Genomic DNA, 11269 nt, shown 5'->3' with positions numbered 1-11269 from the left:
TTATAATGGGTGGTTAGCTTGCCTTACCTTCACCAAAGAGGGAAACATGTTCTTTATCATACTATGTAATAACAAAAATTTTTCTTTGTTCTGAACAGAGACTATTTATTTCTTCCAAGGGTGTTTGCTCTGAAACCTTTTTAAAAAAGAGAAAAGTCCAGAACAAGCCCAGTTGGTGCCTTTGCTTGCAGGACACGCAGAGATAGGGATATTATTTCTCAACAAGGCTATCATATGTGAAAATATCTTTGATTATTGAATCAATATTTAACAATTTTAGGACTATTCAGCTTTATTTCCATTTTTGAGTCAGTTTTGGTAAATTAAACTTGACTAGGAATATACCCATTTCACCTCAATTTTCATATCTATTGACCTTTATTTATAATGTCTTCATTTCCTTGTTTGCAGTGTATATACTTATGTAGACTTTTCCCATCCTAATTCATTTTATTTATACCTTCTCTCTTTTTTCTTGATTAATATTGGTAGAATCTTATCAGTTTTATTGATCTTTTGCAAGGAACCAATTGTGTCAGATTCTGCTGTGTTTTGTCGCCTTTCTTTTCAGTTATTCTAGAAAATGCAATTAGACTGTATTTGTCAGCCCTCCCCCAATGCATAAAGTTACAGTTTTAGCCATTATAATATGGGTAGAGATTCTAGTTGTGTAGAAATGATACAGACCATTCCCAGACATAGCATTAAAAACCCAGAGTCCTTGGTAATCCTCCATGATTTCTTGCTCTCATCAATTTTCTGATGACTGGATAAGAATAAGTCACTAATGGACTTTGAGGCTCTGGGAAATGTCAGACATAATACAAAGAATGAGAAGCAATGACTGCAATAACCAGAGTTCCCTGTCCTCTTCACCCCCCAACTCCTATTACCTTCATTGGACATGAACAATACATAAACCTTTATTGTGTTAATCTAATGAGATGTTGGCGTTTGCTTAGAATTTAGTGCATTCCAATCCAGTGTTGATCTCTATTATAAGTTTGTTTTCTATTACCTTTTGATCTTTCTTTCAAAATTTCCTTCCTTCTACCCTTATTTTATTATATACATTTAATAACTTATTCAAGTGGATGTGTATAGCATTCATTTTCACTATTTCTTCTTTTTGTATAAGCATACAAAGCTATACATTTCCGACTAAATACTTCTAGCTGCAGGCCAAAATTTTAATGTAATATATTAATTTTCATTCTGTTTTAACTATTTTCTAAGTTCTCTTAGGTTTCTTATTTGGCCACCAGTTATTTGAAAGTATATTTCTTAGTTTCAAAACATTTGCAAATATTCTGGTTATAGTCGTTATTTTAAATTTCCAATCATTTGGTGTGAGAGGGTGGTATGATGATATTAAACTAATGAAAATTATGGGGCGCCTGGGTGGCTCAGTTGGTTGAGCATACGGCCTCGGCTCAGGTCGTGATCTCACAGTTTGTGAGTTAGAGCCCCGTGTCGGGCTCTGTGCTGACAGCTCAGAGCCTGGAGCCTGCTTTGAATTCTGTGTCTCCCTCTCTCTCTGCTCCTCCCCTACTCATGCTCTGTCTCTCTCTCTCTCCTTCAAAAATAAATAAAAACACTAAAAAAATAAAATAAAAAAAATAAACTGATGAAAATTATTGAGAAATGCATTATTGCCTCATATGTGACCAGTTTTAGTAAACCTTTGGTGTGTTCTGGAAAAAAAACGTCTTCTCTGTAGGTATTAGATGCTATTTTCTATACATATGCATTAAATCAGGTTTGTTTATTGTGTTATCAACTTTTCCTTATTTAAGGAAATAAGGAATTATTTCCTTATTTTCTGTTTGCTTACAATCTTGCTATTGAGAATGCTATATGAATATAGTCCACAATACTTGGAGATTTATCTGTTTCTCCTTATACACCTAACAATTTTAACTTTGTGTATTTTGAGGTTATGAGGCTATTACATTTGGTGAATAATAATTTAGAATTTTATAGTTTTAGAATTGTTACATCTCTCTGAGGAATTTAATATTTTATCATTATGCATTGAAGCATCAATAAAGTATGAATGTTTCATCAGTATGTATGGAGGGTATTTTAGGGACAATTCCATATTCAGACTCACAGCACCAGAATAGGCCACACGTGGCACTTACCCAGAGACACAGTCAGGAAACACAGTTTGCCAACAGTGCAGCCTCCTCCTCTAAGTGCCTTCCTCCTCTTTGCATTAGCCTTTGCAATATAGTTTATACAGCTGTATAGGAGCTCCGCCCTTTGGCCTCCACGTGTTAGCTCAGGCACAAGGACACTATATCACATAAGTGGGCTATAGGGTCCATGTTAGTTCAGACCTTTATGCAACAGAGCCAGTGTATTATCACGTATCTAGGTATATGTTTCAAGGTGCCCATAAGAGATATGATCTGTATAAAGATCACTATCCTTAAGGAAGTCTAAAACTATGGCTTCCTATTAGGTCTTTCAAGTGCATCCATACCTGTAGGTCAAATGGAATTTACCAATCAGTGTTTGTTGTTGTTGTTGTTTTGTTCTTTTTACCATAAGCCATTGTGCCTGGCAATATAGTTGACAGTCAACTTTTATCAAGTTTCCTGGTGAACAGTGATGGCAAGTTAATTCAAAGTCAGATGTGTCCTTTGAGAAAGAGACACAGTTGTGTTGCTCTTTACTCATAAGCGACTTTTTCCTTTAGTAATAATTTTTGCCTTAAAGTGTATAGTGTCTGATATTACTGTAATTATATCAGTTTTCTTTTCATTAGAAACTTCCTGTTGACTCATGTTCTAAATTTCTACTTTCAAACTTCCTGTATCTTCATGATTTTTATGTGTCTCTTGTTCAGAGCATAGGGCTAGATTTAATTTTTATGCAGTATGGCATTTTTTTTTTTCGTTTTAAGATTTAACTGTAGCTTTTTTTTTTACTTTCTTTTCAATTAATTGGTTATTTCTTATAATTCCATTTTCCCTCTTTTGATAATGCTTCCTGCTTCCATTATGCTGTTTAGAAGTCAGCTGTCAATCCAATTTTCTCTCTTTAGAAATTTTTATTTTTTATCTAGCTTCACTTAAGATTTTCAATTTGTTTTAAGTGTTCTATGGTTTCACTATGATGTATATATAGGTGTATATTTATTTTTATTTATCTTCCTAATAGTTAATTGGGATTTCTAAATTTGTATATTGATCTTTCAGCTCTTTTGGAAAATTCACACCCATTTTTTCCGTGAAAATTTCCTATTCAATCCTCTCCTTCATTTTAATACTTAGCTTAGATTTCTTCTAGATCCATTCACTTTATCTCATGTCTGTTGATGTCTTTTTTATAATTTTTCATCCTTTGTCCTTTCTTTTGTTTTCTAGATAATTTCTTCGTTTATGTCTTATGGATTACATTCTTTCAGTAGGACTAATCTGTTATTAAGAGATTAAACTTTGCATTGGGTCTTAATTTCAATTATATATATGAAAATAATTTCTAGGTACTCTTTTTATTTCTTAAATACTCTTTCACTAAACTCATATTTTAAGAATACTTTTTATTTTTTGATACATACTAGATATATATTTTAATATTTTTAAATGTCATAAGTCTAGGAGTAAATTCTTGGATACTATTCTATTGTTTTTTTGTTTTTCCTTTTAACATCATGCTGACTTCTTTGTTAGCTTCTTCTTTTTCCTAGAACTTAGCTTTGATAATTCTTTGAGGCCTGTGATGAAGAGATGTTTCTCCAGAAAATATTGATTTTGTTTCTGATTGACATCTTTGACACCAGAAATCCCAGAGTACTTTAAGCCCAAATTCTTTATTATTATTATTGTTACTTTTTCCACGTTGAGATATAATTTACAAATAACTGTTTATAAGTTTAAGGTATATAAAATAATGATTTGATATATGGATATATTACAAAATGATTACCACAGTAAGTTTAGTTAACATTAATCACCTCATAATAGTGAAAAATTTCTTTTCTTTGCAGTTAGAACTCTTAAAATTTACTCCCTCAGCAACTTTCAAGGATGCATTACAATGTTGTTAACTATAGTCATCATGCTGTACATTATATCTCCCAAATTTATTTGTTTTATAACTGGAAGTTTGTACCTTTTGACCACCTTCACCCAATTTCCCCATTTTCCCCCTGTGGTTACTATCTGGTAGTTACCAGTAACTACCAATCTGATTTCTGTTTCTATGAGTTTGGTTTCTTTAGATTCCACATATAAGTGAGACTATACAATATTTGTTTTTGCCTGATTTATTTCACTTAGCATAATGCCCTCAAGTACCATCCATGGTGTCATATGTGACAGAATTTCTTTTTTTATGGCTGAGTAAAATTATATCACATTACGTTTATCCAGTCATTCATTGATGGACACTTTTGTTGTTTCTATGTCTTGGTTATTATAAATAATGCTGTAATGAATATAAGGATGAAGATATCTCTTTGGAATAGTGATTTTGTATCTTTTGAATATAAACCCAGAGGTAGGGGCACCTGGGTGGCTCAATCAGTTAAGTGTCTGACTTTGGCTCAGGTCATGATCTTGTGGTTCATGAGTTTAAGCCCTGTGTCAGGATGTGTGCTGACAGGTCATAGCCTGGAACCTGCTTTGGATTCTGTGTTTCCCTCTCTCTCTGCCCCTCCTCCTCTCATGCTCTCTCTGTCTCAAAAAAAAAAAAAAGAAAAGAAAGGAAAAAAGAAAAAAAAGACCTAGAGATAGAATTGTTACATCATATGGTAGTTCTTAAATTTAATTCTTATTTATAAGTTTTAGCAACAGTTAAACCATATGAGGATTGGATTATTTTTGACTGTATATTCAAGGTTTCCTTCATTTATTTACACTTTTTCTCAGCAAGAACATTTTTCTTTCCTTTTTTTTTTTTTTTTTTGGTCTTAATCAAATGTAAGGAAATGAGTTGCGGTGGTGCACAGAGTTAATTGGCTTTTTCACTATGATTCTGATTCATGGGAGTCTCTCTCTTCTTTCATAAGCTGGAGACATTCTGTCTCTCTCTTTATCCCCACCCTCCAGTTTATTTCCTTACTTCTCTGTCTAATCCTCCCCTCCTTTCTCCAGTCTTTCTCCTTTTCCTTCCTTAACTGCCTCCCTTTCCTTCTTGTCTTTCCCTTCTCCCATTATTCACATGTCCGTCCTCTCATATTCAAATGTATATTCAATCTCATTTCACAAGACTGCCATTATTCCTTAATTTCTGCCTCAGAGTTTTTGTTTTATCCCCACTTTATTGTCATTTATTTATTTACTTTGAAAGAGAGAGCCAGAGAGGGTGGGGGAGGGGCAGAGAGAGGGAGAGAGAGAATCCCAAGCAGTCTCTGCACTGTCAGCACCGGGCCCAATGCAGGGCTTGATCCCATGAACCACGAGATTATGACCTGAGCCAAAATCAGGAGTCAAATGTTTAACTGACTGAGCCACCTAGGTGCCCCTTTATTGTTCTATTTTTGTGTCTCTCCTTTAGTCAGCACTGGCATTTGCTTAATGGGAAAAAGAGTTGAGCACATCGTTCTTCAAAGATGTTCAAAAGGCCCACAGGTACCAGGTATATAAAAATATGCTCAATACCATGAATCATCAGGAAAATATAAATTAGAAACACAATAAGAAACGACCTCACATCTGTTATGGTCACTCTTACAAAAAAAATAATGGAAGATAACAAGTGCTGGTGAGAATGTGGAAAAATTGGAATCCTTGTGCACTGTTGGTGGTAATGTAGAATGGTGCAACCACTATAGAAAACAATATGGGTTGCCTGGGTGGCTCAGTCAGTTGAAACTTTGACTTCAGCTCAGGTCATGATCTCACAGTTCGTGGGTTTGAGCCCCATGTCAGGTTCTGCACTGACAGCTCAGAGCCTGGAGCCTGCTTTGGATTCTGTGTCTCCCTCTCTCTCTGCTTCTCCCTTGCTCATACTCTGTCTCTATCTCTTTCAAAAATAAACATTAAAAAAAATTAAAAAATAAAATAAAAACACTATGGAAGTTCCTCAAAAAATTAAAAGAGAACTACCATGTGATCTATTTCTGGGTATATATCCAAATAATTGAAATCAGGATTTTAAAGAGATATCTGCATTTCCATGTTCATTACAGTATTATTCACAATAGTCAAGAGGTAGAAACAACCTAAACGTCTATTGAAATATGAATGGATAAAGAAAATGTGGTAAATACATACAGTGGAATATCATACAGGATGTTAAAAAAAAGAAGGAAAATCCTGCCAAGTGTGATAACATGGGTGAACCTGTAGCACATTATCTAAGAGTAATAAGGCAGTCATAAAGGGACATATCCTGCATGATTCCACTTATATAAGGTATCTAAAATAGTCAAACTCATAGAAGCAGAGAGTAAATGGTAGTTGCCAGTGGCTGAGGTGAGTTGCTATCCAATGAGTACACACTTTAAGCTATGCAAAGTAAGTTCTAGACATCTGCTGTAAAACATGTGTCAGTAGTTGACAATCTTTATTGTGCACTTAAAGATGTGTTCAGAGGGCAGATTTCATGTTAAGTATTCCTCCTGCAATAAAACAAAACAAAAACACAAATGGACAGAAGAAAATGTGGGGAGAAGAGATATATTTGCTAACTTGATGGTGGTGATGGTGTCATGGGTATATACATAGGTCAATACTCATCAAATTGTATACTTTAAACATGTGCAAATAAAAAAATAAAATAAAATAAATAAAAAAAATAAACATGTGCAGTGCCTTGTATATAAATTAAACTTCAATAAATCTGTTAAAAAAGTAGCATGGGTAATTTTGTCTTGGGTCCCATTCCATTTATCCACATTATTTCCCTAAGACAGATGTCTGCATAGTAAATATTTATATTATACTCGGACCTACCAAGAGGTCCGAGAGATGAAACTGAAATTCTGGGCAGCCCCAGATTTGGAACTTCATGCCTGCCCATTTTTTCTATGCCCCAGTAGTGAGTGTTCAGTCATAGTTCCACTTACTATGTCTCTACTCTAGATACATTGTGTGCTTCTGTTCAATCCTTATTTATAGCTTTGTCTTCTTCATTGCTGGGAGTGCCTGGTCTGCCACACCTTTTGAACATTCTCTCTCACTTCTCAGTGAAATAAATAGAAGAGTACTACCTCTGGTGGGTTTATTTTTGGAGAGGTCACTTGTATTTTTCTATCATTTTTAGTTCTTAGTAAGGAAATCCAACTGTCGGTAGATGAGGTCCTCTTTCTCAGAGCCATCAAATTTCTAGACTTCAACTCTTCTTTACCATCCATAATAGAGAAATTCCTTAACTCTTTTGTTTGTGGGTCCCTGTATCCCTTTTGACAAACAGTGGTAAAGCAAACTGCTCAGAGTGGTTTCACCTTTCGATATCTTTATGGTACATGAAAAGGTGTACTAACTGGGAGTGACTCTCATCTCTACCTTGTTTTGCTGAAGTTTCTAGATTTCACTTTCCTAAATGAGAGAATAAAATAGAAATGGCCAGAATTCTCTCTACCTAGACTTCTGAATGAATCCTTGAATTGTTTTTGATTTATAACTGTATATTCTATGCCTGGAAGAAGTCTCTCAATATTTGTGATATGCAATAAGAACATTCCCTAGGTTTGGGTTTTCATATTTCCTTTCCACCTATTCATTTTCTTCTCTCCTCACTTATTGTTGATTTCAAGGAGGGGACTTAATAGAGGCAAGTATTTAGACTGCTGCCTTTAACAAAATATCTGTCAATATACTTAAAAAATCACTATTTTATACTTATATCTTAGATATAAGGCTTATATAAGACTTATATCTGTCAATATACTTAAAAAATCACACAAACAACTCGGTGTATTTATAAATAATTAAACTTAAAACTTATTTCTCTAAGTTACAGAAACAAGGAAAATATTGAAGCCATTCATAAATTCACCCTATTACTTATAATGTGTCTCTATAATTCCTAAGTAAGCTACCCTGTAGACATTGATTATAATCACTATGAATATGTTGACTGAAATTGGTTCCCTGATGTGAAAATAAGTATAATTCTATTGATAGTTCTATTGATAGTTTTGCAGTAAGAACAAAATTTACTCATTTACCAATTGTTAGAACCTGTTTTAGATTTTCCTGTTGTAAACTTTCTTTTTTCAGTGTGCCCTTTTGCCTACATCCAGAAAAGATCCAACACAACTCTGATTGTTACCTCTCAAATTTCCTGTATACTTCTTCAGCATATTCAATCAGAATAAAAATCAAAATCACTGTCTCAAATGTCCTTTTATTCAGCAGTAAAGTCACTTTCTAAAATTTAGGTATGTGCCTTGAGAACAACCTATAATTCCCTAGGCCATCTGGGATCCATTTAACACATACTACAGAAAATAATGCATAAATATCACACTTGTTCTGTAGTGTCAATTGTGGATTTGTAATGTAAGAGAAAATTGAGGTCTGTTTGAGGATATTGATTATAACTGCAGATCCTTATGTAAGGAGAGGAAAATACCATTGATTTATTTGTATAATAAAAGTTGGTAGTATAAGAATTACATTTTAAAATCTCCAACATTATTTAATTTTATATGGTTTTTCATGTCATTATGATGATACTGTAAGTTTAATGTATGTGCTTCTAGTCTCCATAGGATGGTTTTATGCACATATTTTATTTCTTTAAAATCATTCATTTAGACTGAAAATAGTGCACAGTATTTTCTGAAGTGACTATTGTGGGTGTGTTATATACAAAGCTTGGCTGTATGGTAACAAATTTTTAAACATTTACATTTCATGTGTAATTTTCTTATCATCTAAGATGTATGAAAGATGTAGAAAATGCTAGCTAGCCAAAAAAATGTAATCCAATAATCCAAATATTTGATGTATTTACTTTCAGATACTTTTGCAGTTGTACATTTAAGTTGGATTACATTATTTGCAATAGTCTTTTCAGCCTACTTATTTAATAGTACATCATAAACATTCTTTATATCTGGTAAATGTGTTTCCATACACTATAATTGCTACATCAAGTTCAAATATATGATTATAATATTATTTACCTAATAACCAGCCATTGTTAAAACAAACTTTTCCTTATTTTTCTTATAATCCATACAGTGGTAAATTCAACAATTAAGTTATTTTACACACTTGAATGCGTTGTAATACTAGGGTATTCAGTAATGTGTCACAGATAATCATGAGCTCAAACAGATATTATTCTGATTCTCAAATTACTTATAATCTAGTGGGGGAAGCAGACATTAATAAAATGATCACCCAAACAAATGTTAAATGGTAAGTGTTTAAGGTATTTATAAACAAAAATATCTAGGGCTTTAAGATCTCATAATTAGGGCATTTAACACCTAGTGAGGTTAGGGAAAAGTTGCTAAGGATGTGATTCTTCATCTAAAATACAGACAAGTTAAATAGGTGAGTAAGAAACATTACATGCCCTGGCTCTCTGGCAAGTGCGTGTATAGGAAATAGGAGGACCTGTGGAAAGCCAATGTAGAAGTAGTAGCAAGAGCAAGAGGGGTTTATGTGAGGTTAGGTTGGAGAAAGAATGCAAGGATAATAATTGAAAGAAGTAATTAGGATTAACGCATTGGTGGTAGAAATGGAAGAAAATGAGAAATTTAAAATATACTTATGATATAAAATCTTTAAGATTTAGACAGGGGGATATCAAGGGTGGTTATAAGCACAAAATATTTGCACAACCGAATGGATGATGGCACCCCAGCATTACAACATGTGTAACTGTAAGAATATAGAAAGGATAGGGAAGAACAAACATTATCATACATCTGGCACTGGGCAATGGGCACCATTCTTTCAAAGGAGTATGGGGAGACGTTGCCTTGCCCTTTGTTTCAGACTATCTTTTCAGGGATATTTGTAGAGCAAAAGCCTTGAAAGACATGGACAGTGCCGCCCTCTGGAGCAAAGTGGAAGTTTGTAAACTCTACAAAATAAAGCTAGTCTTCCTCCAGGAAAAGGGCAAGTATACCTACTGACCATTATAAAATATTTGGGTTTATGAGGCTTAGGGATCCACCCACTGTGTGTGTAGGTATCGCTCAGCTCTCTTTTCACATTACACTATGGTAATGGGGCTGAGGGAAGTGGCGTAAAAAATGTTGATATTCCAGCTACTGTTATTGCTGTGATAATAGGTCATTCTTCACCTCTGATTCTATATTCTTTCCCAACATTAATAAAACTGTGGCAGGCTATTTGTATGGCAAAATCTCATACTCTTCACTGTCCTTTAAGTTAGGTTTCTTTGGACTTAATAAAATTGAAGATCTATATATTAATTTCAAGTATGGTACCATTGCTTACCATTTTTGTTGAAGAACTCTTCTTTTAGAACTGAAAATTTTAAACTATATATTATTGGCTTTTTCAGTCAAGTGCTGATATGCATATTAACATACATGTCTTTGTCTTCATTCCATCCTAATATTTTCATAGCACAGACTATTTTATAATTTTAACATTTTTGAAAAATTATACACGCATATGTATGCATGTGTATATATGAGTATATATAAAATATATTATTGAAAAACATTTTCTATTGATTGTTCCTTTTGGGAAATATACATCATAATCTTTTTCTTTTCCCCTTTTGTTTATTGTTGTACCATCATAACATTCCAATAATTCACATTCTGCATATTTTGGAGGCATCTATATTGTAATATTAAACTAAAATTTTCTTCTTTGTTTTTCTCTATTAGTCTCACCCAACAAGAAGACCTACCAAGGAATAACATTTGGAGGTATTAGTGTTTAATTTGTTAGTTTTTAATTTTTATTGTAGTGTGATCAACATTAGTAAGATGTATTGTGTGGTATCTTTGATGAGATTTAAAAATTACAAGGTTTTCATATTTTCAATGTGGGAGGCAGGTGTAAACATTTTGGTGGTGTTTTAAGCATGATGTGAAAGATTGCTTTTTGACTCCAGCATCCATCTTTTGTAGGAAAAAGTTGGGCATTGTGACCAGCTAGAAGAAAGCATCTCCCAGCTTTCTTTCTGGTCAGTATGTTCACATGTCTGACTTCTGTTCACCTATGTGAAAGTGTAAGTGTTATGTATGACTTCAGGGAAGGCTGCATAAAGGGACAGGGTACAAAGCTCTTTTTGCCTCCTTCTTTCTATTCCCTGCCTGAAGCAAGGCTATAATCACCAGAGATTTATTAGATATCTTTTATAATGAGGTGAC

The sequence above is a fragment of the Panthera leo genome, chromosome B3 (genome assembly GCF_018350215.1).
Source record: "Panthera leo isolate Ple1 chromosome B3, P.leo_Ple1_pat1.1, whole genome shotgun sequence".
NCBI lineage: Eukaryota > Metazoa > Chordata > Mammalia > Carnivora > Felidae > Panthera > Panthera leo.
The sequence above is the reverse complement of the archived record's forward strand: the minus strand, read 5'-3'. Positions refer to the sequence as shown.